This window comes from Antedon mediterranea, chromosome 9 (genome assembly GCF_964355755.1).
Source record: "Antedon mediterranea chromosome 9, ecAntMedi1.1, whole genome shotgun sequence".
Classification (NCBI taxonomy): domain Eukaryota; kingdom Metazoa; phylum Echinodermata; class Crinoidea; order Comatulida; family Antedonidae; genus Antedon; species Antedon mediterranea.
This window is the reverse complement of record NC_092678.1, coordinates 353309-378862: the sequence shown is the minus strand read 5'-3', so window position 1 is coordinate 378862 and position 25554 is coordinate 353309. Positions and strand designations below refer to the sequence as shown.

At 36.7% G+C, this 25554-nt stretch overlaps 1 long non-coding RNA gene across 4 annotated transcripts; it reads left to right on the top strand.

The window, feature by feature from the left end:
* Positions 1-25185, top strand: LOC140059557 (uncharacterized). Of its 4 annotated transcripts, XR_011847224.1 has the most exons (6): positions 3122-3218; positions 9604-9724; positions 9952-10041; positions 12895-13027; positions 13255-13346; positions 24262-25185. It is a non-coding gene; the product is annotated as an uncharacterized lncRNA (long non-coding RNA). The 4 variants fall into 4 exon arrangements; XR_011847225.1 differs by lacking the exon at positions 3122-3218 and adding an exon at positions 1-167 and having other exon boundaries at positions 9604-10041; XR_011847222.1 differs by having other exon boundaries at positions 9604-10041.
* The last annotated feature ends 369 nt before the right edge of the window (positions 25186-25554 follow it).

Genomic DNA, 25554 nt, shown 5'->3' with positions numbered 1-25554 from the left:
TCCATCCATGTTTCTGTAATTGAAATAATATTGAAATTAAAGTTTAAAGATTGAATGCAATCATAGATAGAATCAAAATTTTTTTGCAGGCTTCTGGCATTAAAATGGACACAAGAAAAGTTAAATTGGGTTTTGTCAATAAACTGAGTGTTAAATTCATTTGGCAGGTAATAATTTGAGATATTTATGTCATTAAAAAAATTATCTGGGTCTATATCGTCGAATTGTCTACTGTGTGTAGAGGGGTTAAAAACTAAATTAGAGAGTCGGTCATGGTTATTATTTTGGTATTGTGCTTCCATATTATTAACAAACAAATAAAAATAGTTAGATTTGAATAATAAAAAAACTAAAAGCTTAGAGCTTGAATTACAGTACATAACATAACTCACAAGTCTATTAACTATCAACATTAAGAAGTGAGTAACTTTAAAAAACAACATTTGAAAATAGCAACTTTTCTCTTATATATACATATATACACATTATATCACATGAAATAGGTTATACAGCAGTATGGTGCTGTTGGGTAAAATTGTATCAATAATAATTGAGTTGATTATCTAAGTTTAAATTAAAATATTGTAAATATGTATTAATGCATTATTTGTAATTCGATTACTTGCATAATTGATTATTTTCGAAAGCTGATATTCATTCGTATCTGAAAATACAAACATAGCATTCATTTTATAATATCAAATGAAGTAGATAAATAATCTCCAATAATATCCCAAAAAAACCCCAAAAGTATGATAAATATAAACAATGAGTATTAATGGAACAATAAATTACATCACTTTATAAACGTGTATTAATGAGAAAAAACAAACAACGAAAACAACTTAGAGTTTCTTAATGTCGTCTTGGCAAGATATGTTGACCACCACTTCACGGCCATTCTTGTTTACAGATGCAAATACACGCCCATCAATTGACCAAACGTTGTTTGATTTAGAGTTCTGTTTAACTTGGGCAAGTAGATTGCGTTTAGCTTGAGTCAGATCCTCTTGTATAGATACTCCACTACCTTTCAGTTTCCTACGTGATATTAAAACACTTTTCCTGGTCCTGTATGAGGTAAACTTGACTAGAATGGGTCTAGGTCGCCGTGAAGTTGAGTTCCGTGGTCCAGTACGGTGTGATCGATCGATGTCAAGTTTGTTTACATCGACTCCAAGCTTACTGCTGGCTAATTTGCATATGATTTCGTCAGTGCTTTCTTTATCGGTTTCTGGAATTCCAAAAACTCTGACGCTGTTTCGTCGAGAGTATTGCTCAAGGTCATCTATTAATTCATTTTGCTTATGTATTACAGTTTTTATTTCGTCTACATAAGAACTAATAGATTCCGACTCAGATTCAATATTTGAAATTTTGTTTTCAAGATCGTAGTATTCGCCTTCTAACTTATCAATTCTGTTTAAGGTAGTTTCCATGGTAACCATGATACTTCTATTAAATAACTCCATGAATTTCTTACTTGAGAAAGAATCCAGTACTAGCTTACCAATAATATCAGCAATCGTTGGTCCCTGGAACGCCTTTTTAATGATATCTTCAATGAATAGAACCATATCTGGACTATTCATAACTTCCGACATTGACAGACGGGTTTGTTTTGATTGTCTTGTTGTTGTGCCCGTCGCGGCGGGAGTTTCCTTCGTGTTTGCGGCCATTAGGGCTAGCTTCGACAGTTCGTTTGAAGAGATCAGTAAATAGTACCAATAAATACGAGAGCCTAAAACTCAGCTGATGTAAAAAGATATGAAGCTTATAGACCTGTGTGCCTACCATGATTGTCTATATAAAGCAACCAAAAGTCTAAATCCAAGATCTACAGAGATTTTAGGCCCAATTGGGGTTGCCCATTCACTTTGTTTTACTTTGTGTACAGTATTACAGTGAGAGCACAGTTTAACATTACTTACCGGTATTGTATGGTGTACCACCTCTGTTAATGTACTGCTGATTACCTGTCATTGGTCCGAATCCAAAATTACTGACGTTTGCACCACCGCCTCCACAAGACATACCAGCATTCCCTGAACATTAAACAGTGATAGAGGGTTACTTACCGGTATTATATGGTGTACCACCTCTGTTATTTTGATGCATGTGAGTAAGTTCAGTAAGTGTCTAAAATCGTGTCCTGATACTTTGGTGGGATAGAGACTAAAATTACTCACATGCGTTTTGGAGGAGTCTAACTAACAATTTAGCGAAAGCTAAAATATTTTGCTATGCTAAAACTACAATCTGCAAAGACAGTAATTCTCCTAAAATCTTGATTTAGGTACATTATTTTTTTCTAGAGAATTGTTCCTTACATCATAATCGATCTCTGTGTATCGCCTCCAGCCATATCGCCTCCAGCCATATTGCCTCCAGCCATATTCCCTGCAGTCATATTCCCTGTAGCCACACCACTACCACCTCCAGTAACGGCCACACCACGTTCATTGTTTCCATATTGACCTGCTAAAGAAAACAGGATAATGTATTCAGGGCCGTATCCAGGTTTGACGGTGGGGTGGATAAGTTGTTTAGTGGAACCATACCCTTGAATTTTTTGTTTGTTATGTGGCTGCAAATCGCATTTTCGGCTATTCTCTTATGTAACTATATAATTTGGTGTAATTTCCAGCCCACGAATTTCAATTGCCGACCTTAAATTGTCAGAGAACGGCATTCTCTTGCCGACGACTAGGCTAGATCCCTCCTCCTTTCAAGCCTCCTAGCAACAACATGGTACATTAAGGGATCGTATCATTGAGACTTTAACAGGCATATTCACCATCATGTGGTGTTTAGGTAACAAACCATGGAATTAAGATGATCCCAGAATTCACTCAACCATTGCATCATGCACTTGCGTGAGCTGCATGCTTTCTCTATCAAGCTGGCTTGGCACGTCACACGCACGCGGAGACCTGTGTAGGGGAATATTGTTTTCATTAAATTTTCTAAATTTACGCTTCACTTTGTCTGTAGACTTACTTGAATTAGTAATGTTCACAGTGAAAACGGGAAGGTGATCAGTTGCGTCACTAATGACAATGCCGCTCATTGAAGAGTCTAGACTGTTTGAGAAAATGTTATCAAGAAGAGTGGAAAAATCAAATCTGTATACATTCCACCGGAGCAGAAATTGGGCAAGAAGTGTGGATTCGCTTTTTTAACATTTGAGCAAAAAAAGGTTTTTGACAAAATCTGCAGTAAGTTGTTGTGTTGTTGTTCAGAAGATTAGGCTATGTTAGATTTTGAATTTTTTTAAGTACTTAAGAGGGTTTGGGTTTGCTAAATTAAAAAGAGTATTATGGTTGATAAATGCATTGAAGATTTCCAATCTACTGGTCACAAAATTGATCAGCGAGAAGAGCATTCTCACGAGAGGTGATTTTTAAAGATATAAATCTTGCATGCGCACACCATGTTTATAATAAACATATTGTCATCGTCCTAATGTATTGTTTTATACGGATTTTTTCCCGGTATATTATTATACTGTATTACATTTTTCACAATTCTACACTAGTCTGCGTAGCTAGTGCCATGTACTTTGGATACCTTGACTATACAGATATATATGTAACTATAAAAACGCAAGTATAGAAGCAAAAAACAAACGGCATATTATGGCACATTGCATCTGACTCTATCTGGTGATATTGAATTTAATCCGGGTCTAGCTAAAGACGAGCAAGCAGTTAGTAATTCTACTGGCGTTGTTAATGATTTTGAAACATTGACTAATCGCTCGCAATCCCACAAAGGAATTTGCATAGCCCACCTGAACATGCGATCCGCTTTATCACAAAGTAGACGAGCTTACAATTCTAATGCAGCAGAACAACATTATGACCATAAGTGAAACATGGCTTAGTGATTTTATTGATGATAGTGAAGTGGCTATTTCAATCCTTTTGCGGTTGGAGTAGTGTATCATCCTCATGATAACACAATTGCTTTTTTTGATTTCATGGAAACTTCACTTGACAATATTTTTTCCTAATTTTACGAAGTCATCATATGTTTGGGTGATTTTAACTGTAACACATTTGACAAAAATGGCCAATTGTGGTATAAATTCAACCAGCTCACTAACCAGTATAATCTGCATTGCCTGATAAATCAACCAACCAGAATCACTTCTACTTCTGCTATCTGCCTGGATCAATCTACCATCAGTGATCATGACTGTGTCCTAACTGTGCGCAAGACTTCCAGAGAACACCTATCATAGTGAAAGGCAAATCTTTCAGACATTTTGATCTTGAACGGTTTCAGTCTGATCTAGCTATCACACTCTGGAACTTCTGCCAAGGATTGTGAACAGGCACTTTTTTATTTTAATTCCAAATTCAATGAAATTTGCGACTTGCATTCTCCGGTCTTCAAAATCAAGGTCTCGACTACATTACCACCATAGATAAATCAAAACTATTTGTCTTTGCGCCAGGAAGCCACATACCTCAAAAAGTTAAATGCAGCAATGAACTTTTTGACTGAAACTTGTTGAAGGATATGAGGCAACTTTTCGACTGGAAATTATATAATCTCATTAATGAATCAGCTAATGGGAACATTACCGCCGAGATACTCCATGCATCAACCATACTACTCTTTACAAACCCTCCCTCTTTAGCGTTTTATCATCATCTTATATAGTCATAGTAACCACCAGTTGAGCGTTTTATATGGGTGCGACTGATACGGCAATCAGTCAGCCAGATCAAAATACTATTTATTATTTGACTCCATTTTGACTCCATGCATTTATCAATCAACCATACTACTCTTTAAGGTAACAAACTCGCACCCTCTTGAGCGTTTTATTGCATGTTATGGATTACGACAATTAGTCAGCAAGATCAAAATTTATAGTACATTAGGACGATGAGAATAGGTTTATGCATCGTTTATAAAGTAGTTTGGAAAAAATTTAAAAATTGTTATTTAATCTTGTCTTATATATATATGTCCCATTATTTAATTTCCATCTTGCATATGCACATAACCATAGGCATCACAGAAGACTATTAAGGTTAACTCGTCTTAAGTGCCCTTTAGTGGAGACCTCTGTTAACGTTTTCCGTCTTCCGACATTACTCTTTCCACAATTTGTTCCCATTTTTTTCTGTTTATGGCAGGATGGTTTGTTATTGTGTTAGTGTCTACTTGTCCTTGTAAGTCTTTCTTTATTTGACAGGCGATTTTTGCCTCTTCTTCCGTTCTAACCGACTCGGGTACATATGTCATCCATGTAAATATCATTCTTTAATAGCTGCTCTTGGATATCTGGCTTCATTTTGTTTCGCCTTTCAAAGCTGTTTGGGCCTTAGCTGGCTTGTCTCAAAATGTCAATACTGTCTTAACATAAACGTCAGCATTTCTCTCCAGAAACACCTACAGTATGCACATATTTGTCGATTTCTGGAATTAGCATGCGATCTTCAATGCATTTATCAACCATGCTTACTTATTTGAAACTTTACAAACACAAAACCTCTAGATCTTTGTATGTTGGTGTCTGATTCTGTGCAAATACAAATTTATTTCTGATTATATTCACACATATCATTTATATACTTGCTTTTGTTGGTATGTGGATATTTGATAATTACAAAATCTGTGATCTCCCCATACTTTTAAGTTGACAGAGAGTGACAACGAAACTAAAAAACTAAGCCACTCTGTTTTCAGCCCACGGCCTAAAATACAAATTTATTTTTTGATTATATTCACACATCTCATTTCACTGCTCTTCTCTCATTTACATCACCATGCTACCACCAGTTTTGAAGGTATGCATGTGTCATATTTTATAACATTTGCCACCAATTTAATACTGCTTTCGCAAAAAACTGGACCATGGACTAGTAGCTCACAAGCATCCCTCGAATTCGAGTAACTTTAGTTGCCAAAGATCTGTGAAACCAGAATAGTATGTCGAATAGAGTATTCCTCCGCACAGTGTCAAATGCACTGGTCATGTCAAGTAGTAGTAATATTATTTCGTAGTTAGATGACGCAATTGCCTTTTCTGAGGAGACCTCTAGGACATACCTACATACATACCTACATACATACATAGAACTTAAATACATGACCTACTTAAATACATGACCTACTTACATACATGACCTACTTGCATACCTTTTTTTTTGTATGCGGATATCTTGCTATGAAATAATCAATAATTTCCCCATATTTGGAGAAATACTGTCTCAACGTCTCATCATTTGTACGTATGCTTGTCCAGGCACAAAAGTATTTTTAAAGCTAACTGATGCCTTTTATTCATTGTTATTTCTTGCACTTTATGAACTGTACATGCATAAGCTAATTTGAGAGGAAATTGCTTTCGGCTGTATTTTTTGCCAATAGCTTGAAACATTTCAATTAACTGAATACCAATTTCATTGTTGTCAAAATTCACTTTAATAGATATTGGTTTTTTGTTTGATAATGCTTGGTTATTTCTTCAACATATCCCATACATCCATTTGTGCAATCCACAAATAATTTAATAAATTAGTTTTACGTGATTTCCGAGGTGTTTCGCACTTAACGTGTTCTTTCTTGCTGTTAACTACAATATCTTCTGCTTGAATGCATATAATATTCGTACAGGTTTCATGCAACATTTTCTTATTCCATTCATTAACTTCATTCGTTATCTTCCTTTTGTCTCATGATTTGATCTAATTGTATTTGTCTAAAGTTATCAATCCACAGTAAGCCTTCCAGTGTGTCTTTACAGTACAGCAAGAAATTACTGCTTCGCATCTACGCGTAGGTAGATCGTAGGTAGAACGTAGGTCATTGTTCTCTCCTACGATGTATTGTTTGTAGCCTACGATCTAGAACTATAATAACTTTATTGTAATAAACTATACAAAGTACACATCTACACAGTAGGAATAAATATGGAAGAGTGATTCACATAGAAGAATGTTATCATCTTAAGGAGTGAGCAAAGCAATGAGGGATTTCATTTCGTCTGCCATTGCAGTTTGCCAATACTTGGACTCTGGTGAATTAATAGCTTCCCTAAAAGTTTGAGGAAACTCTGAAATTTTGTAGCAATAATCAATACTGGATAATAATTGGTCATTATTGTCCTCTAAATCGGTAGCATAATCCTCAAGATACGATGGAGGTTTTCTCTCCCGTCTTGGATACCTTACATTTTCGTTACCCGATTCATTAATTACCCTTTGGTCGTTAGGTTGGGGTTCTAGATTGGATGGATCAGCAGTCTCCTGTATCCTATCAATTTCAGATGAATTATCTGTTTTACCCTTATTGGAATCTAATGGAATGTAATCGTCATCATCGGTTTCTGTTTGGATCTGTTGCTCGACACTCTTATTTGTGTTAAGTTTAACAATTCTATATTTCATTATCTTTCCACTCTCAGGGAAATATACTAAATAAGCCGGGCTGTACTTATCATATCCAACAAATATACCCTTAATACAACGATCATCTAATTTACTTTTGTCTTGCTTGTATGCATAACATTCAGATCCAAATACTCCCATGTTGGATAAATTGGGTTTTCGACCCGTCATCATAAAATATGGAGTTTGTTGCACACGATTGTTAAAACATCGATTACGTATATATGCCGCAGCTAGAATTGCATATGGCCAAAATTCTTTGCCTAAATTTGACTGTGCAATCAAACATCTACCCATCTCAAATAATGTTCGCCAGTTTCGTTCGGCAGTCCCATTTTGGTGAGGGGAGTAGGGTGCAGAAGTATCGTGTCTTATACGATTCTTTGTAAGGAGTGAGTTGAACTCCTTTGAAGTGAACTCAGAACCATTATCTGATCTAATACACTTTACATTTCCCAGTGGGGAAGAGTCTGCCAGAAACCTTTCTGTGGCAGATATAGTGTCACTTTTATTTTTCAAGAAGTATACAAACACAGCTCCTGAATAATCATCTGTGAATGATATGGCATACTTAAATCCCTCTCTAGAGACTGGGTTAATTGGGCCAGCCAAATCGGTGTGGACCAATTCTAAGAGTTTGGTTTCACGGACATCAGGCTTTCTATTTCTACTTTGCGTCATTTTACTAATACTGTATAGTTCTTAAATGGTATACCAACTTCACATGTTTGGTGTAAATGAAATTATTCAAGTAGCTATCGAACACTGGCTTTGAACAAAGACGTGCGTTACACAGGCTCTCTGAGTTTCTTAACAGAAATCGATCTAAGGATACAGAAAATTATCATAGACATCAAAAATTCACTAGTATTCCAATAAAGTCACTTCTAAGCACTAATTTCACTATCAATGAGCTACTAAAAGCAAGGAAGATATTATTTGAAGCTGCCAAGAACAAGTGCTGTGATGAGACCCAAGATGGCGATGGGACACACACCGGCGGAACAATGAATGGTTCAGACAAAACGCTAAGTACACTTTCTACATGTAATTTCATTTGAAAGTCACGTAGATCCATAGATATTACATCCGATGACATTGCTGAACTATCACTTTATTTGTTTGACCATCAAAATAGTTTCCCAAAGTCCTGTCTAAGTTCCGTAGTTAACCGAAACATAAACCGGCAAAACAAGTTACCGTTACGCTTATCGGTATCGACGCCATATCTGAACACATTTCAACAAGTAAAGCCCAAATGTCAACAGGCTCTTTTTAACGATAATAGCAGGGAGTTTCTGTATCAACTGTGGTGGGTGTGTGTGAGTGTGTCGTGGTACGCCAAAATAAATTTTGTTTTTTTTTATTTCAATACTTTTGTCCGGATGTCTGGCGGTCACATTCTTCAAAAATGGCATATGGCGCTCTATAAATAGTGAAGAAATTCAGCTCACGAAATTCAGAAAAAAGAATTCGCCAAAGTCGGCAGTCTCGGCAGTTCTAAAAATAGAAATTTCACCAAGGCCTAACTTCTTGCTAAGCTAAGCCTCCCTAGCTATATATTATGCAAAAAGAATATAAAATATATTTTAACTGAAATATAAAAACCTAACACTAAAATAACTAAAAAGATAAATTCTATTTGATAACTACTAAACATCGTGGTTCTGGAGCTAGCCGTACACAGAGCATAGTTGTTTGCTTGACATAGGGTATTCCCCTACACAGGTCTCCGCGTGCGTGTGACGTGCCAAGCCAGCTTGATAGAGAAAGCATGCAGCTCACGCAAGTGCATGATGCAATGGTTGAGTGAATTCTGGGATCATCTTAATTCCATGGTTTGTTACCTAAACACCACATGATGGTGAATATGCCTGTTAAAGTCTCAATGATACGATCCCTTAATGTACCATGTGGTTGCTAGGAGACTTGAAAGGAGGAGGGATCTAGCCTAGTCGTCGGCAAGAGAATGCCGTTCTCTGACAATTTAAGGTCGGCAATTGAAATTCGTGGGCTGGAAATTACACCAAATTATATAGTTACATAAGAGAATAGCCGAAAATGCGATTTGCAGCCACATAAAAAAAAAAAAAATTCGAGGGTATGGTTCCACTAAACAACTTATCCACCCCACCGTCAAACCTGGATACGGCCCTGAATACATTCTTAAAATTCATTATCTTGTTTTCTTTAGCAGGTCAATATGGAAACAATGAACGTGGTGTGGCCGTTACTGGAGGTGGTAGTGGTGTGGCTACAGGGAATATGACTGCAGGGAATATGGCTGGAGGCGATACACAGAGATCGATTATGATGTAAGGAACAATTCTCTAGAAAAAAATAATGTACCTAAATCAAGATTTTAGGAGAATTACTGTCTTTGCAGATTGTAGTTTTAGCATAGCAAAATATTTTAGCTTTCGCTATATTGTTAGTTAATACAAAGATTACACAATGATTTCAATTAATATTTTATCCGTCTGAATAGACATAAACAGTTGTTGGCTTGTAATTTATTTTATGTTTTGCTCTGGTTTCACAGATTGTTAGCAACTAGACTCCTCCAAAACGCATGCGAGTAATTTCAGTCTCACATGCATCAAAATAACAGAGGTGGTACACCATAATACCGGTAAGTAACCCTCTATCACTATAAATATGTAGGACTTCTGTAGATTCGGACCAATGACAGGTAATCAGCAGTACATTAACAGAGGTGGTACACCATACAATACCGGTAAGTAATGTTAAACTGTGCTCTCACTGTAATACTGTACACAAAGTAAAACAAAGTGAATGGGCAACCCCAATTGGGCCTAAAATCAGATGGAACAGTTAGAATCTGTGGCAATTATAGTGTAACAAAAGTAACAGTTAAATGTGTTACTTGACAAATATGGCAACATATTTGAAGATTCATATGAAGGTATAAAACGTGAGCTGCTCACATAAATATCAAAGAAAATGTCACCCGTGTCTATGTGAAAAAGAGGCCTTGCAAAAAGATCATCCTCTGCAGCAAGAAATTACAGAGTAAAGTTAAAAGAATATTGAGACAAATTACGGAAAGGTTAGTCTGTGGACATTCCACTTGAGAAAATATCCGGAAAGAAGCGTGGGTTCGCTTCTTGGTTTTGCTAACTTCCAAAAATCAACCATGGTAGACAATATGCATTGTTTTTTTAAGCCAGCATGCAACGCCATTAGACGTGCTGCATTTTTGCTCGTCAGGTGAGAGGAAGTTTCACCCAAATTCAGGTATATTCCATATTACTAAGGAATTGATTCCCTAAAAATGGCGACTACACGGCAAGAATAAAAATAAAATCACTGATTTTACTACGAAAGGAAGAAATATCAAAGAAAATGTCACCCCTGTCTATGTGAAAGCAAGGTTTGTCCCCTATGCTAACAAATTGAAAGTTGAAAGAGTTAAATAAGTTGGAAGAAAATAGTGTAATACTGTACACAAAGTAAAACAAAGTGAATGGGCAACCCCAATTGGGCCTAAAATCAGATGGCACAGAATCTGTGGCAATTATAGTGTAACAAAAGTAACAAAGAATTACCAGGGAACTCAATCCGCATTCAGACTAATGAAAGGTGGTCATCACTGCATGAACAGAGGTGGTATTTGCACAGAATCAGACACTAACATACAAAGATCTAGAGGTTTTGTATTTGTAACGTTTCAAAAAGGAAAGCATGGTAGATAAATGCATCCAGGATTACCATACGAGGGCACACTTCATTGACAAACGGAAAGTACAAGTCAAAAGAGCAGTATCAAGAGAGGCGATTTTAAAAATATAAATCTCGTACAAGTTTTAAAAAATCTACCATGAGACCCTACGAAAATATTTTTCAAAATATGGTGAAATTACGGACTATGTTAATTTTTTTCAGAGGTACAATGTTACTACACATTATGCCTAATTGCTATTGCAGAATTGCAGTTAACATTAAATACAATTAAATACAAATATAGTTCTTAAATGGTATACCAACTTCACATGTTTGGTGTAAATGAAATTATTCAAGTAGCTATCGAACACTGGCTTTGAACGAAGACGTGCGTTACACAGGCTCTCTGAGTTTCTTAACAGAAATCGATCTAAGGATACAGAAAATCATCATAGACATCAAAAATTCACTAGTATTCCAATAAAGTCACTTCTAAGCACTAATTTCACTATCAATGAGCTACTAAAAGCAAAGAAGATATTATATGAAGCTGCCAAGAACAAGTGCTGTGATGAGACCCAAGATGGCGATGGGACACGCACCGGCGGAACAATGAATGGTTCAGACAAAACGCTAAGTACACTTTCTACATGTAATTTCATTTGAAAGTCACGTAGATCCATAGATATTACATCCGATGACATTGCTGAACTATCACTTTATTTGTTTGACCATCAAAATAGTTTCCCAAAGTCCTGTCTAAGTTCCGTAGTTAACCGAAACATAAACCGGCAAAACAAGTTACCGTTACGCTTATCGGTATCGACGCCATATCTGAACACATTTCAACAAGTAAAGCCCAAATGTCAACAGGCTCTTTTTAACGATAATAGCAGGGAGTTTCTGTATCAACTGTGGTGGGTGTGTGTGAGTGTGTCGTGGTACGCCAAAATAAATTTTGTTTTTTTTTATTTCAATACTTTGTCCGGATGTCTGGCGGTCACATTCTTCAAAAATGGCATATGACGCTCTATAAATAGTGAAGAAATTCAGCTCACGAAATTCAGAAAAAAGAATTCGCCAAAGTCGGCAGTCTCGGCAGTTCTAAAAATAGAAATTTTACCAAGGCCTAACTTCTTGCTAAGCTAAGCCTCCCTAGCTATATATTATGCAAAAAGAATATAAAATATATTTTAACTGAAATATAAAAACCTAACACTAAAATAACTAAAAAGATAAATTCTATTTGATAACTACTAAACATCGTGGTTCTGGAGCTAGCCGTACACAGAGCATAGTTGTTTGCTTGACATAGGGTATTCCCCTACACAGGTCTCCGCGTGCGTGTGACGTGCCAAGCCAGCTTGATAGAGAAAGCATGCAGCTCACGCAAGTGCATGATGCAATGGTTGAGTGAATTCTGGGATCATCTTAATTCCATGGTTTGTTACCTAAACACCACATGATGGTGAATATGCCTGTTAAAGTCTCAATGATACGATCCCTTAATGTACCATGTGGTTGCTAGGAGACTTGAAAGGAGGAGGGATCTAGCCTAGTCGTCGGCAAGAGAATGCCGTTCTCTGACAATTTAAGGTCGGCAATTGAAATTCGTGGGCTGGAAATTACACCAAATTATATAGTTACATAAGAGAATAGCCGAAAATGCGATTTGCAGCCACATAAAAAAAAAAAAAATTCGAGGGTATGGTTCCACTAAACAACTTATCCACCCCACCGTCAAACCTGGATACGGCCCTGAATACATTCTTAAAATTCATTATCTTGTTTTCTTTAGCAGGTCAATATGGAAACAATGAACGTGGTGTGGCCGTTACTGGAGGTGGTAGTGGTGTGGCTACAGGGAATATGACTGCAGGGAATATGGCTGGAGGCGATATGGCTGGAGGCGATACACAGAGATCGATTATGATGTAAGGAACAATTCTCTAGAAAAAAATAATGTACCTAAATCAAGATTTTAGGAGAATTACTGTCTTTGCAGATTGTAGTTTTAGCATAGCAAAATATTTTAGCTTTCGCTATATTGTTAGTTAATACAAAGATTACACAATGATTTCAATTAATATTTTATCCGTCTGAATAGACATAAACAGTTGTTGGCTTGTAATTTATTTTATGTTTTGCTCTGGTTTCACAGATTGTTAGCAACTAGACTCCTCCAAAACGCATGCGAGTAATTTCAGTCTCACATGCATCAAAATAACAGAGGTGGTACACCATATAATACCGGTAAGTAACCCTCTATCACTATAAATATGTAGGACTTCTGTAGATTCGGACCAATGACAGGTAATCAGCAGTACATTAACAGAGGTGGTACACCATACAATACCGGTAAGTAATGTTAAACTGTGCTCTCACTGTAATACTGTACACAAAGTAAAACAAAGTGAATGGGCAACCCCAATTGGGCCTAAAATCAGATGGCACAGTTAGAATCTGTGGCAATTATAGTGTAACAAAAGTAACAGTTAAATGTGTTACTTGACAAATATGGCAACATATTTGAAGATTCATATGAAGGTATAAAACGTGAGCTGCTCACATAAATATCAAAGAAAATGTCACCCGTGTCTATGTGAAAAAGAGGCCTTGCAAAAAGATCATCCTCTGCAGCAAGAAATTACAGAGTAAAGTTAAAAGAATATTGAGACAAATTACGGAAAGGTTAGTCTGTGGACATTCCACTTGAGAAAATATCCGGAAAGAAGCGTGGGTTCGCTTCTTGGTTTTGCTAACTTCCAAAAATCAACCATGGTAGACAATATGCATTGTTTTTTTAAGCCAGCATGCAACGCCATTAGACGTGCTGCATTTTTGCTCGTCAGGTGAGAGGAAGTTTCACCCAAATTCAGGTATATTCCATATTACTAAGGAATTGATTCCCTAAAAATGGCGACTACACGGCAAGAATAAAAATAAAATCACTGATTTTACTACGAAAGGAAGAAATATCAAAGAAAATGTCACCCCTGTCTATGTGAAAGCAAGGTTTGTCCCCTATGCTAACAAATTGAAAGTTGAAAGAGTTAAATAAGTTGGAAGAAAATAGTGTAATACTGTACACAAAGTAAAACAAAGTGAATGGGCAACCCCAATTGGGCCTAAAATCAGATGGCACAGAATCTGTGGCAATTATAGTGTAACAAAAGTAACAAAGAATTACCAGGGAACTCAATCCGCATTCAGACTAATGAAAGGTGGTCATCACTGCATGAACAGAGGTGGTATTTGCACAGAATCAGACACTAACATACAAAGATCTAGAGGTTTTGTATTTGTAACGTTTCAAAAAGGAAAGCATGGTAGATAAATGCATCCAGGATTACCATACGAGGGCACACTTCATTGACAAACTGAAAGTACAAGTCAAAAGAGCAGTATCAAGAGAGGCGATTTTAAAAATATAAATCTCGTACAAGTTTTAAAAAATCTACCATGAGACCCTACGAAAATATTTTTCAAAATATGGTGAAATTACGGACTATGTTAATTTTATTCAGAGGTACGATGTTACTACACATTATGCCTAATTGCTATTGCAGAATTGCAGTTAACATTAAATACAATTAAATACAAATATAGTTCTTAAATGGTATACCAACTTCACATGTTTGGTGTAAATGAAATTATTCAAGTAGCTATCGAACACTGGCTTTGAACGTAGACGTGCGTTACACAGGCTCTCTGAGTTTCTTAACAGAAATCGATCTAAGGATACAGAAAATCATCATAGACATCAAAAATTCACTAGTATTCCAATAAAGTCACTTCTAAGCACTAATTTCACTATCAATGAGCTACTAAAAGCAAGGAAGATATTATTTGAAGCTGCCAAGAACAAGTACTGTGATGAGACCCAAGATGGCGATGGGACACACACCGGCGGAACAATGAATGGTTCAGACAAAACGCTAAGTACACTTTCTACATGTAATTTCATTTGAAAGTCACGTAGATCCATAGATATTACATCCGATGACATTGCTGAACTATCACTTTATTTGTTTGACCATCAAAATAGTTTCCCAAAGTCCTGTCTAAGTTCCGTTGAATAAAATGAAATCCCTTGGATTTAGACTTCCACTTCTTTACGTTGGTTGCTTTATATAGACAATCATGGTAGGCGTAACCGAAAACGAAGAAAACCCACAACTCAAAAAAATATTTGTTGGGAGGTCTTGATTATGAAACAAATGATGACGTCGAGCAAAATAGTTTCCCAAAGTCCTGTCTAAGTTCCGTTGAATAAAATGAAATCCCTTGGATTTAGACTTCCACTTCTTTACGTTGGTTGCTTTATATAGACAATCATGGTAGGCGTAACCGAAAACGAAGAAAACCCATGTAATGATATTACATTACAAGTGACTGAACTTACAGGTTCAACAGGTCCACACACCTTACTGGTATCTAGGTTAGCTATCCTCATAGCCATGACAACCACATACCAGAGGTATTAGTAATGATAACTAATGTTTCATAACCACTTGCTATATTGCTGAGCTACAATAAACATCTACCAAACCAAACTAACGTCTTCGTTCATTTATATATTATATTGTTGTGTACAAACAAAGACATAACATCACATGGTGTCAGAAATTCGAACCAATTTAATGTGGATATATTTTATGTTATCATCGGATTAATTTTTCCATTGGCATATTGAAGTTAGACCTCTGTTTTCTTCGGATCTTTGGACTCTTCTTGCTTCAGTGGATAATATCAAGGTCTGTGAGTAACTTTATTTTATAACACATTAACAATGGCCGACAAGAATAAACCAGCAATGGACTGGGCATCACCAGATTTGTTGAGAGAATTTAAACGGTTCAAACAACACTGTCAATTCACGTTTGATGGTCCTTTAGACGCAAAGACGGAAATACAAAAAGTTAACTATTTAATGACTTATATTGGGGACCGTGGACGAGAAATATATGGGACATTTGTATGGGCCGCAGCTCAGCCCGAAAATGGTGACCAAGCAGCAATACCTGCAGAAAACGAGATGCTGATTGGGGTTTTAAATATGGCGATCTAGAGGAAAGGATGTTGCGCGATGCTATTGTACTGAGAGCCATTCATCCCAGAGTCAAGGAAAAGTGTATGGATGAAGGGGACAATCTAACCCTGGACAAGGCAATCAGCATTGCACAAAATCAAGAAGTTAGTGATGACACGTTGCAAGCATCGGCAAGTCAACTAAATGCATTGAGCATGAATAATCATAGTAACTCAAAAAGGAGCACTACTAAACACTTTGACTGTAGAAGGTGCGCCACAAAACATGGACCAAAATCATGTCCAGCATTTGGTAAAATATGTGACAAATGCAACGGGCGCAATCACTTCGGAAAATGCTGCACAACGAAAACAAGCTACGCAAAGAAACACGCAAAAGATGATAAACAAAAGTATCGCAGCAAAAGCTTTAAAAGAGCGAATGTGGTTGTAGCATCAGAATCTGAATCTGAGGAGGAAACCTTTCTATTGAGCACAATTGAAATAGAGTGTAACGCCATTTCAAAACCCTCCCATGGATTTTTCTGTCAACTTGACATAAACCACTCCTCATTCCCGTAAGTACGCCAGTCAAAAGCTACTCTGATGCTGCTATCCCAATTTTAGGCAAATGCAACCTGGACATAGCGTACAGTAAGGATCGTAAAGGAACATTTGCAGTATACATAGTTGATGACAAATTGACAAATTATAAACCACTATTAAGTGCCGATACATGTTTGCAGCTACAACTAATAATACCAAACTTTGAGGAAGCGTCACTGAATACAGTGGAACGAAACACCACTAACGGCATTCATCATGTACAAGATATTGTAAACAAACACGATAATGTCTTCAAAGGTCTTGGGTGCTTACCAAGGAAGTATCACATACACACTGACAAATCGATTCCACCAGTTCAAAGTCCTTGTCGGAAAATACCCTTCAAGATAAGAGATAAAGTTAAAATGGAACTTGATCGCATGGAACAGCTTGGTGTGATAGAAAAAATTCAGGAACCAACTGAATGGGTAAGCAACATCGTTACCGTGAACAAACGGAATGGTGACATTCGCCTATGCCTTGACCCTAGAAATCTCAATAAAGCCATAAAGCGTGAACACTTCAAGCTACCGTCGAGGGAAGAAATTATGGCCGAATTCGCTGATGCTAAATTTTTTACAAAACTAGATTTCACATCAGGATATTGGCAGCAACCTCTCAATGACGAAAGTGCTCAACTAACATGCTTTATTACACCTGTGGGACGTTACATCTTCAAACGTTTACCATTTGGAATTAACTGCGCAAGCGAAGGGTTCCAAGTGGCAATTGGGAACTTGTTGGAAAACATACCACGAGTAAACTCAATGCAAGATGACATCATAATATCCTCTAAAACAATTGAAGAACATAGACAAATTAAGCCAAGTACTTGACATCATAGAGAAGAATGGCATAAAGCTAAACAAACGAAAATGTGAGTTCTGTGTCAAGCAAGTTGTATTCCTTGGTGATTTACTGACAGATAAAGGCATAAAGCCAGATCCAGAGAAAATTAAGGCAATAACAAATATGCCACAACCCTCAACCAAGCTTAACTTTGGTATTTAATACTCCAGTTAATATAGGCATAATTAAGGACATGACCACTACTTTTAACTGCGATGGCAGACGCGGCTCATATACACACGGGGCCTACTCGTTAGTAGTAGGCCTAGCCTAGTGTAATATATTAAGCTAGGTTTCCGCGGAAAAATACACATTATGTTTGTTTTCTTAAATATTTGTAATACTGTATTTTATACTATTACTACTACTACTAATACACACTGGCAATCTGTAAATACCATACGAATCCGATTGTTCGTTATTTCAACGCAAACTCAACGCAACACATTGTGTTGGTTGAATAAACAGTTCAACGAACTCAACACTTTCAATGCCAACGGACAACGCAGTTTCAACGCGTTGTCAACACTTTAACAATGCGTTGAATGCATTCAAAATCTGCAATAATTCTGTCCGGTACTGTAGATGGGCGCCAATAGCATATGCCTCAAGAGCAATGACCTCAGCAGAAACAAGGTACGCACAAATTGAAAAAGAGTGCCTAGCCACAATGTTTGCATGTGAAAGGTTCCACCAATTTCTTTATGGACAATCAGTTATATGCGAGACTGATCACAAGCCACTTGTATCAATTTTCTCGAAACCGCTAGCTGATGGACCTCTTCGTCTCCAAAGAATGCGATTGCGACTGCAAAAGTACGACATAAAGATAATCTATGTACCTGGAAAATCACTCCAAACAGCGGATACTCTTTCACGAGCAGTTGACGCGACATACCAACTGTCGTCAGAGCAACAATTTAATGATTTCATTGATATGTATGTACAATCAATAATTGCAGCGCTACCTACTACTGACAAAAAACTCAAGGAAATTGAAGTTGAGTCAGGCAACGATGAAGCAATAAGAGAACTGAATCGCACAATTCAACAAGGATGGCCTAACAAGCGAAACAAATGCCACCCAGCAACACGAGATTACTGGAATTATCGTGATGAGCTATCAATAAAAGGCGATCTCGTATTCAAAGGTGATCGAATCGTAATACCTGCTAAAATGACAAAGGACATGCTTAAGCAAATCCATACTGGACACTTGGGTATCGAAAAATGCAGGAGACGGGCTAGACAAGTAATATTCTGGCCAAACATCAACAAGGACATAGATGACAAAGTAAAATCTTGTCCGACATGCCAGAAACACCAACCAATGCAACCAAAGGAACCAATGATATATGCAGCCGATAACACCCAACCATGGCAGAAAATTGGGATTGATCTTTTCACGGTAAACAATAACAATTATATCACATGTGTTGACTATTATTCTCAATACATTGAAGTTCGTCAACTAACAAGTTCATCTTCAGCAGCTGTAATCAACATACTGAAATCATGGTTTGCGATACATGGTACACCATTTGTACTCTTTTCTGATAATGGACCACAATTCGTCAGTGAAGAATTTCGGAAATTCACCAACGAATGGAACTTTGAACATACAACTTCCAGTCCATATTTTGCGCAGTCAAATGGACAAGCTGAAAATGCAGTAAAGATAGTCAAACAAATTATCAAGAAATGTACAGAGACAAAGGAAGATATATACTTAGCACTACAGATATATCGTGCTACACCACTCGAGCATGGACTTAGTCAAGCAGAAATGATGTTCTCAAGGAAAATCAGATCAAACCTCCCAGTTAATGAGTCAGCGCTAAAACCAAAACTTATTGAATTAAAGGAAAAGAAGGATGAGCTAAAGCAAAAACAAGCGCAGAACTATAACAAACATTCAAAAACTCTAGAAACCATACAATACGGACAGAAAGTTAAAGTACTGTATATGATACAACATCTAAGTTGTGGAACAAAGTTGGAACAATTCACAAATCACTACCTCATAAATCTTATCTTGTGAAATGTGGAAATGATATCTATAGACGGAACAGAAGGCACATCATGCCAATACCATCCATTGACAGATATGACAATGACGACTATGACTCGGATGACGACGTACCGGTTACAAATGACAGAAATGGTAAAACTATCGATCAAAACCGACCACGACGTCAAGCCCGACGACCAGCATACTTAGACGACTATGTTACAGACAAAATATAATGTATAGACAATTATGCAACGACTTATGAATAATGCTAGCATGTACATAAATAAATTTAAATAACAAGATAAAAATATTTAAAAAAAAAAATCTAAGTATAATACTCTTGAAATCTTATGCATGAACTATGGATACATAAATAACGGATTTAAAAGAATACTAAGAAAAATATTTTAACTTTCAAAAGAGGGAAGATGTAATGATATTACATTACAAGTGACTGAACTTACAGGTTCAACAGGTCCACACACCTTACTGGTATCTAGGTTAGCTATCCTCATAGCCATGACAACCACATACCAGAGGTATTAGTAATGATAACTAATGTTTCATAACCACTTGCTATATTGCTGAGCTACAATAAACATCTACCAAACCAAACTAACGTCTTCGTTCATTTATATATTATATTGTTGTGTACAAACAAAGACATAACATCACAACCCACAACTCAAAAAAATATTTGTTGGAGGTCTTGATTATGAAACAAATGATGACGTCGAGACAGTATTTCTCCAAATATGGGGAAATTATTGATTATTTCATCGTGAGATATCCCCATACAAAAAAAAGCCGAGGATTTGGGTTTGTATCGTTAAGAAAAGCAAGCATGGTGGATAAGTGCATGGAGGATTCCCAAACGACAGGACATTGTCTGAACAGTAAAACGGTTCATGTTAAGAGAGCGGTCTCTCGAGAGGAATGTGTGAACCCAAAAGTAGAAAAAGAGAGCCTTTAAGTACAGAAATTGGGGGCTCGTCCGGGAAAACCGGAGTTGTTAGACTCACTCGGGGTTTGGAACAAACAATCACTGCTACACTATTGTAATTTTTTCTTAACCATTTGTTTATAATGGAGTTTGAGGCTGAAAAATACCTTGCAGAGTGTGTTTCCTGGGAAAAATTTAATACGTTAAAAAAGCCAGATTTGTTGGCGTTGGGAAGGTATTTTGATCTGCATTTAAAACAGTCTACGAGAAAACAAGTTGTTAAAAATAATTTAATTGAAACCCTTGTAAGAGAAGAATACTTAGAAGAATCATGTTTAAAGGAAGTGATTGTGGTTGAGGAAGTAGAGAGTGAAGCTGTAAAATTGAAAGGATTAGAGTTACAAATGGCTAAGATGGAAATTGATAAAGAGAGAATGATGATGGAAATGGAAATGGAGAGGGCAAAGCAAAAAGCAGATGTAGAGTTAGAGCTTGCGAAATTGCAGTACCAAATTGAAAGAGACATTATTGAGAGAGAGAGAGAGAAGGAAAAGTAAATGTTGCTAGTGCGCCTGATGCTTTCAATGCGTCTAAACACATTAGGCTTGTTCCAAAATTTCAGGAAACCGAAGTTGATAAATATTTTCAACACTTTGAAAAAATTGCGTACAGTATGAAGTGGCCGAAAGAAAAGTGGACCCTTCTGTTACAGAGTGTTTTCATAGGGAAAGCACGTGAAATTTATTCGGCTCTACCCCTTCACGAATGTAGTGATTATGAAATAGTGAAGAAAGCAGTGCTCAGTGCTTACGAACTTGTGCCAGAAGCTTATCGACAAAGATTTAGAGATGCGAGGATACAGTGTGAACAAACGCATGTGGAGTTTGCCAGAGTTAAAGAGCAAATGTTTGATAGATGGGTTAGTTCTAAAGATGTAGAATTGAATTATGATAATTTAAAGCAAATGATGTTAATAGAAGAATTTAAAAGGTGCATTCATGTTGATATTAAAATTCACCTTGATGAACGTAAAATTGATACATTAAAAGACGCAGCAGTATATGCCGATGACTATGCATTGACTCATAAATTAAGTGCGATAAACATAAATAATCCTAACCATGAGGATAAACCAAGTGATTACAAACGGGTATCTGATACTAAGAGACAGAGTCCGTTTAAGAGTAAGCGTTGGGATAAGCCTAAGGTATTAACATGTTACCATTGCAAAAAACCAGGACATGTTATGTCTCAATGTTATTTTCTCAAACGTAACTCAAATAACTATAGTAACAAATCTTCTCTTCCAGTAGGATGTGCTACAGTACATTAAAAGGGGACACCAACAACATTTCAAAAGTAAATAAGCAAATTGAATGTAATAAAACTAATGAAAATTTTGCACCATTTATGTCAGAGGCACGGGTATCGCTAAAAGGTGATGATTGCTTTAAACGCATTAAGGTCATGCGAGATACATGCTGTGCCAAATCTATGATGTTGGAGGGAGCTCTTTCTTTCGGTAAAAGTAGTTCTACGAGTATGACCGCGTTAATTCGAGGTGTGGGGATGAATGTTATTAATGTCCCGTTACACAAAGTAATAATTGATTCTGAATTAGTTAAAGGGGAAGCGATAATAGGTGTTGTACCGGAGCTTCCAGTAGAGGGAATTGATATGCTTTTGGGTAATGATTTGGCTGGCGGTAGGGTGTTACCTGAATTAATGATTAACGATAATTTAACTTCCACACTACAAAAGTCTAATATGCTATGTGAAACTGGTACGCCCGACAATGGTTGGGAATACCCCGCCTGCGCTGTAACACGTGCAATGACACAGAAAATTGAAGATAGAATGTCCGATAACGATGGATTAGATTTAGAGGGGACATTCATGTCAAATCTAGAATTTTATAACCCAGGTGAAGATATCAAAAAGACAAAGTGCGACACTTCCTTAAATGTAGAGTCAGGTGTCACATGTCACATGCAAATGAATCAAGTCGCCGGTGGTCAAGTGGACAAATCAGAATGGAGCATGGTGGTGCGCGGTATTTTGGAAAGCTGTTCTGGGTGTGTGAAAAAGAAGGGAGTCACTCAGGAGACAGGGCCAGCTAAGGACGCTTGCGGTTAGAACTGTGCTTGAGACTGGAAGCGAGGCAGGACGATAAGAATGGGGAGGTTGTGATGTGTACGGATGGCCAGGCAAACCAACCACTCGGTATCATACGTATCTATAATTGTGTTGTTATGTATTTTGTGCTTCGTGAAAGGAAATAAATGGAGCTCGTGCTCTTTGCATAATACTCTGAGTGTCGACTATTGTTTGTTCCAAGCCTCGTTGTTGCTATTTATTTAGGTATTTCGGCCTAGGCCAAAAGTGGTCGTAACAGAAATTGAAATTGAAACTACCTAATGTAGTAGATGGTATGAACATATAGGGAAGTGATAAACCCAAAATTTGTGATATATGCACTACAGTATTTGTATTTAATTGTATTTAATGTTAACTGCAATTCTGCAATAGCAATTAGGCATAATGTGTAGTAGTAGTAACATCGTACCTCTGAAAAAAATTAACATAGTCCGTAATTTCACCATATTTTGAAAAATATTTTCGTAGGGTCTCATGGTAGATTTTTTAAAACTTGTACGAGATTTATATTTTTAAAATCGCCTCTCTTGATACTGCTCTTTTGACTTGTACTTTCCGTTTGTCAATGAAGTGTGCCCTCGTATGGTAATCCTGGATGCATTTATCTACCATGCTTTCCTTTTTGAAACGTTACAAATACAAAACCTCTAGATCTTTGTATGTTAGTGTCTGATTCTGTGCAAATACCACCTCTGTTCATGCAGTGATGACCACCTTTCATTAGTCTGAATGCGGATTGAGTTCCCTGGTAATTCTTTGTTACTTTTGTTACACTATAATTGCCACAGATTCTGTGCCATCTGATTTTAGGCCCAATTGGGGTTGCCCATTCACTTTGTTTTACTTTGTGTACAGTATTACACTATTTTCTTCCAACTTATTTAACTCTTTCAACTTTCAATTTGTTAGCATAGGGGACAAACCTTGCTTTCACATAGACAGGGGTGACATTTTCTTTGATATTTCTTCCTTTCGTAGTAAAATCAGTGATTTTATTTTTATTCTTGCCGTGTAGTCGCCATTTTTAGGGAATCAATTCCTTAGTAATATGGAATATACCTGAATTTGGGTGACACTTCCTCTCACCCGACGAGCAAAAATGCAGCACGTCTAATGGCGTTGCATGCTGGCTTAAAAAAACAATGCATATTGTCTACCATGGTTGATTTTTGGAAGTTAGCAAAACCAAGAAGCGAACCCACGCTTCTTTCCGGATATTTTCTCAAGTGGAATGTCCACAGACTAACCTTTCCGTAATTTGTCTCAATATTCTTTTAACTTTCCTCTGTAATTTCTTGCTGCAGAGGATGATCTTTTTGCAAGGCCTCTTTTTCACATAGACACGGGTGACATTTTCTTTGATATTTATGTGAGCAGCTCACGTTTTATACCTTCATATGAATCTTCAAATATGTTGCCATATTTGTCAAGTAACACATTTAACTGTTACTATAGTTAATATCATCATTGGAGTTTTATTCATTATAGTAGGTCTACGAAAGCTATCCCTAAAGATGAAATAGATAATTTAAATTTGTTAGGTCTAGTGTCCAATTTTTTATTTGCAGTTAAGAAAATTCATACAGTACTGTATGTGACGAATGTTTTGAGGCAAAGAAAGCTATCCCTAGAGATGAAATGAATAATAGTGGAGGAGGAGGAGATGGAGGTCATGGTGGCGGCGGACGAGGTGGTGGTGGTGGTGGCGGAGGAGGAGGTACATTTAAATCTTTAGTTATTTATAAACTTATTTATGCTCTGTTTTTTAATTGTAACCTACACAGCAACTGGTGCACGCTTAATAGAATAAGTATAAGAATAGTCTTTATTAACTTTACAATTATAACTTTTTTTATTAGAAATTACAGAGGAAGAAGAAGAATTGATCCAAAAATTACGAAATTTCATCAAATCCGGGACAAACATTTAGGGGCGAAAAAAGAATTTGGCGGTGAAGGTGGTAGTGGTGGCGGACAAGGTGTTAGTGGTGGCGGACGAGGTGGTAGTGGTGGTGGTAGTGGTGGCGGACGAGGTGGTAGTGGTGGCGGACGAGGTACATTTAAATCTTTAGTTATTTGCATTTCAATATAAAGCAAGTATGGTGGCGGCCAAGGAGGATATAGAGGAAACATGACAGAATATGGCTGGAAACATTGGAAGTGGTTTTGGTGGTGCTGGAGGCGGTACACAAAGATCCATCATGGTGTAAGGAACAATTCTCTCTAGATAAAAATAATGTACCCAAATCAATATTTTGCAGATTGTAGTTTTAGCATACATAGCAAAATATTTTCGCTTTTAATATTGTTAGGTTATTGATCTATACTAAAATTAAAATGTATGTTAGTTCTATGTATGCAAATCCCAGGTATGTAAGTAGGTCATGTATGTAAGTAGGTCATGTATGTATGTAAGTTCTATGTAAGTAAGTTCTATGTAAGTAAGTTCTATGTATGTAAGTTCTATGTATGTAAGTTCTATGTAAGTAAGTTCTATGTAAGTAAGTTCTATGTATGTAAGTTCTATGTATGTAAGTTCTATGTATGTAAGTTCTATGTATGTAAGTTCTATGTATGTAAGTTCTATGTATGTAAGTTCTATGTATGTAAGTTCTATGTATGTAAGTTCTATGTATGTAAGTTCTATGTAAGTAAGTTCTATGTAAGTAAGTTCTATGTATGTAAGTTCTATGTAAGTAAGTTCTATGTAAGTAAGTTCTATGTATGTAAGTTCTATGTATGCAAGTTCTATGTATGCAAGTTCTATGTATGCAAGTTCTATGTATGCAAGTTCTATGTATGCAAGTTCTATGTATGTAAGTTCTATGTATGTAAGTTCTATGTATGTAAGTTCTATGTATG